This window comes from Pinus tabuliformis, chromosome 9 (assembly GCF_031772625.1).
Source record: "Pinus tabuliformis cultivar Carrire ecotype Pingquan chromosome 9, CPIR1, whole genome shotgun sequence".
Lineage (NCBI taxonomy): Eukaryota > Viridiplantae > Streptophyta > Pinopsida > Pinales > Pinaceae > Pinus > Pinus tabuliformis.
This window is the reverse complement of record NC_142307.1, coordinates 913,528,610-913,534,576: the sequence shown is the minus strand read 5'-3', so window position 1 is coordinate 913,534,576 and position 5,967 is coordinate 913,528,610.

Here is a 5,967-nt window from a genome sequence, read left to right as displayed (position 1 = left end):
ACTTGAATAGGGAACTATGAGTTCATAGAAGTTGCATAGTAAACCTCGAAGACAATAAGAGAGTATTATTAGTACCTTAAAAGACATTGGCTTAGCCCAGAATTATACAGGGAAATATTCAACGCTGGAGAATAAACTGGAACCCAAAATGAAAAGAGTTGCGCCAATAGAGATTACCTCCATAGAGCGAGCTAGAAAATATGTCAACGCTAAAATAAGATACACTGGCCTCACATTAGCTAGCATGCTCAACGCATCTGTGTGCACACTAGTTGTCATGCTCAATGCTCGTGGAAAAATGAGGGAGGAGCAACAAACAAAATGGGAAACAGCTAAGAAAAGGAGTGGAATAATAGTTTGGTTATTTCCCATAGGGGGTGTGAGTCCTACAAAATGGTTCCACAATTTTTGTAGGAGTTGGACCGACAACCCATGAGCTTGTCACATGGTTGGGCGAAGGATTCAGTTAGTCCCAAAGTTTGAATGTACAGTGTACGCATGCCTCTTGTTGCATGAAATTAAATAGGATGTGCCAATGAAAATGAATTGTGTACAAAAACATTAAAACACTATGATTGACACACACCCCACTAAATATTTAGTGTAACAATAGTGGTTGTGCTGACCATACATCCAGGTAGGAACATCAGATATCATAACCATATCATTGGCAGCTATAATGGGATTCAGAACTGACCCTAAAGTTGTTAGATGAAAGGAAATCAGAATACGTATGTAATAAATATGGAGTAACATAGTTAGCACTTGGAGCATAGAGGAAAGGGAGATGTAATCGTAGACCAATTTTTTTTTTGACAAATTTGTAAAAACATTAAAATAATTTATTAACAAATTTAACATTCAAATTTTAAATAATTTATTAACAAATTTAACATTCAAATTTTAAATAATTTGAAATTAAATAATTGCGTAATGGTGGTGGGTGAAACAAGAAACATAAAACTCCGCACCAAAAAATGTTTGCATTTCGAGGTCACTCCACATAGTAGAAGCTCCACACAAGAGCTCATGGAGTATTGGCATGTTATTATTAATTAACTTTAAGTTTATGCTCTTATGCTCTTAAGTGATTTTTTTCTTTTTTTTCTTTGTGTTAAGTAATCTTCACTCTGTATCTTTTGTCAGAACCCCTAGAGAACTTCTCTTTGAAGGTAGAGAACAAGAGTGGAAAGATGAAAGTTATATACAATATCAACTCTCATTTATCAATTTTACTATTGCGTATTGTGGTTGTTTTTAGCAAAATTAATATGCGTGTTTATGACATATCGTATCTTGTAATCATGACAAAAATATCAGGTAACATACAAACTATTGAAAGGATTTGGTATTCACACTTAACATAGAAAAAATAAATAATACCAAGTACTACTATTAATATGCATTCAATAAATTCACATGCAATGACGTTCTAACATTTAGTTGCAAATATATCAATAAGACAATATCTATTGACATTATAAAATACCCTTTTCGATATATATTTCATGAATTCAGGTATATATTTGTTTCAAAATGTTGGTATTTAGCATTTGATTGGGTCATTCTAGATTATAGAGAAAGCTATGGGATTTGGCTAGAGGTGTTATTGGTCTTGGTCTTGATGTGCCCCTTTCTATTGTAGTTGTTGCTAGTAGCCCAAAATGTTTGTTGATAAATAGTTTGACAATCATTTCTATTATATTGTGCTCAAATGATGATGCAGTATAGATATGGATGGTTAAATTTTATTTTTTTAAGTTGTCACCTACGAAGCACTCTTTGGTGTTAAATTTATGAAAAAATTTGTGCATAAGTGATTGTGCGTATACAAAATTAGTGGTCATTTTATTATTTTTTGAGTATGCAAAGTGTGAAGGTTAATACAATGAAATCTCGAGAGATTTTTGCAGATTATGAATTTTCTATGCAATTTTGGACATATGCATTTGTGTTTTGTTGTTATTGTTGTTTTTTTATTATATATATTTTGATCTTCTGTATATTATTATTATATTATTTTTATTTCCATTATTATTATTTACTAGTGTATTTTGCAACCATGGAAATAGCTATGTGAAGGAATTTGTACAAAAATGGTGTGTGCAACTCGTTGTCTGAAGTAAGCATGTGCATAGAAGAACACATGCATATGTGTAACATAAATAGTTTTGCATAAGCTACAATTGCAAATGTCGATAACTACAATTTTTAGTTTAAGAATTGCTAATGAAACATGTCCTAGTTACGATGTTAATTATAGTTACAATTTTTAGTTTCAAAATTGTTAATCTCTAAATCATTTGGAATAGAAATCTTTTGCAAGTTGATTTTGATATTCATGTTTTTCAATAGGAAAACTTATTTTTGCAAAGATCACATTATAACCTTTAAAAAATGTAATTAGTATTATTTATCTATTTTCTTAAACGGTTTACTGCAGAGCTTCAACATGGACAAGCTATCAACGTATGAATTTTTCTAGTTGCTAAGACTAGTAGTTATAGCTCTTATTCTCATTATGCTTATATTAGAGGACATCAGAAAATTTTCAAAAAAAATATGATAAACTGTAATTCTACAATGGCAAGTGTATTTTTACTTTGTGGAAAGGAACCTTATAAACCAATTTTTTATTATTTTTATGAAGAACTAAGTTTGGTTAATGTTAAATAATATAAGTACACTTTCCAAATGTGCAATTATCTAATCCAGAATTAGTAAATAGTAAAATAATTGTATGCAGTGAATGTTCTAAGTACATGCTACTTCTGTGAATAAATACTAAAAAATAACTTGTATTTATTGATAAGAGAGCTCTAGTTAATCAAAATAGAACATGATATATCATATTAATAAAACAAGCTTCCTTGTAGTTAAATGTCATTTCATAAAATTAAAATCAATAGTTGTTGAATGTCATTTCACATATGATCTACTCAATAATGCAAATATTAACACAGTTACAGGTTATTTGCAAAAACGACAGTGGCACGAGAGAGGAGGAGGAGCACCAGAGAGTTGAAAGCAGAGATTTTATCACATGAAATATAGAATGATTTCAGATATTGTTTGAAGAACTAAATTTGATTAATGTTAAATAATACAAGAACAATGGCCAAATTTGTAATTATCTAATCTACAGTTATTAAATAGTAAAACAATTTTACTTAGTGAATGACCTAAGTAGACATGACTTCTCTAAATAAATGCTAAAAAAACAAATTGTATTTATTGATAGGAGAGCTCTCGTTAATCAAAATAGAACGTGATCTAGCATATTAATAAAACAAGTTTCTCTCGAGTAGATAAATGGCATTTCATATCACTAAAATTGATAATAGTTTAACACCATTTCACATATGATCTGCTCAATTATGACAATATTAATGTAGTTACAAATTATTTGCAAAAAGGACCGCGAGACGAGAGGGGACGAGGGCTAAAGAGTTGAAAGCAGAGATTTCACCACATAGAATACGGAATGATTTTAGACATTATATATCAGTTTCTTTTGTTTTTTAAAAAAATTTGTTAATGTTCACTTTTTGTAGTCCTATAAATAAAATAACAAAAAAAATTGAAAAAATTGGTCAAAGCCACATGACAATATTCAAAGTAAAAATGCACTTTGTTATAAGTGTTATAAATTACTAAAATACAAGATTAGTATAATAGCCATTGTATTCAGATTCGAATTATAATAACCATAGCTATGATGAAAATAAACATCAAAGTCAAAACAAATTTTCGACAATCAAAAACAGTTATTGAAGACGAATATTTGTTTCTATTAACGAAAGAGAAATTATGTTTGAATTGTTCACAAAATTGTTAAATTGTATCACAATTTGCATAAAGAAATGAATTTTTTAACAATAAGGTATATAATTCAAATTTTGATATCATGGTTCACTAGCATATTCACAATTGTCATTTCGGCTCTTTTTTCTCTTTAACTTTGTGCCCCTACATTGTGTAAAAATAGCAATTAATCTGAAATTAATTAAATACATATAATAAATGAGAATGTGAAGTCACTAGTCTTGTGTTATAGTTCTCACACTTTCACTAGTTATATATTTTTCATTAATTTGGTTATTGGTTATGGAAGTAAGTCCCTACAATATATGATTTAGCCACCAATATGTACTATATTTATTATGAGTGGCCAAGATTGGCACGAGGGCAGAGGAATACCCAACTTTTGTTGGGCACAAACCAGATTGAAAAGTGAAAAAGTTGCATTCAAATATTAAATGAATTCATAATAACATATATAAAAGTCCTGAGCATTTGATCACTAGTAAATAGGAAAAAGAACACCGCAAGGTTTATGGAAATTTACACTATGTAAAACCATGTGCCCTTATTGCTTAGCCGTTAACTATTTTCAATGTTGTAAACTTCTTGAAGCAATTTATTTAACTTTTCCTTATGCAATGTCTCATAGGAACAATTATAATTTGGAATTTGACACTTTGACTGAATATCTCTTTCTCAATTTTTGTGATTTCTTTTTGCAATTCCACAACTAAAGCAAAGTTTTGTTCATTAACATTAACATTAACATTAATTACCTATTCATTTTGGACTGCAAATCACAACAAATAAATAAATCTATGCTTATTTCCTATACAAAAATAGCTAAAATTTGTAAAAGTGTTCTCTATTGCACTTACAATTGTTTATGAACTTTATTGCTTCAAGAAAAAAAATGTATACCTATTGCAGTACTACAATTACTCAAATTTTAATGAAGCATGTACTACATCACGGTCAATCTCGCACAAATGTGAAACATGAGAATGACATTGTTGAAGAGCAAAATTTCTCCAAATGTGATCAATAATTGTTCTTTTCTCATAAATAAGTTTCCTCTTTATTTCTTGTAACTGTTCGAACCACATATATTCTAATAGTTTATTACTTATGTTGCTATTTAAATTAGTTTCGATATTGAAATCTTAAAAAAAAAAGTATAAAATGCAATCACCAAATGTGAATTGTGCCATTTCTTTTTCTATTTCTTCAATGATTGCGGAAACAAGAACACGTGGTGCAACATATACATTTATAATGAATATTCGACATTGGAAATATACTTCCAACAAAACTAGTTTGATTCTGTTATTGTAATTTGTTTTCGTTGATATGATTTCTATGTTCCCTTGTATGCAAGTAAGCACTCCATGAAGAAAATTTGATTTGTTGAAATTGAATTTACAAAATTCAGTATTGGGTGGTGGATATTTTAAATTTGTTTCTTGTATATAGAGAATCATAGCATTCATTAAATCTTCATCACACACAATGTAATTCAGATAAGAATGTAGACTTCACGTATTCAAACTTACAATTGCTAAAGTATTTGCATTTGTTACCGGCTTCTCTATGTACCAAAATTTCCATGATGCTTCAGTTCTAAAGCTTTTTGTTTCTTCTAATACTTTATTATTTACAAAAAAAAATTTCTTTGTTAGTCTTTGAAGACTATACAACGATTCCATCGTTCTAACACGCGACAATGATGTGTAAACTAGTCCATGTGTTAATATGCAACTTGGATCAAATGCAAGTGCGTTTAACATTAAACCCTGTGATCAATGAATTGTTCTAGCACAAGCTAGCTGTATCAGAATTTTTTTGCGCACTATAGTTGTAAATATCTTACTATTACATGTCAATGGATTTGCAACATGCAATAATGTAGTCCAATTAAATGAAACATTTTCATCATACAGTTCATGGTACCTGTTTCATCAAAATTTTCCAATATCTACATTTACAAAGTCTATCCATAACACATCAACATTATTTTTATTTTTCATATATTTCTTGCATATCCCATTAGAACCATTAATGAGACCATCTTCTATATTTTAGTTCCCTTCATATAGTTCAACAATAACATTACATGAGATAAGTATTCTCGATGGTAATATCATTGTCATCTCATATGTAGAA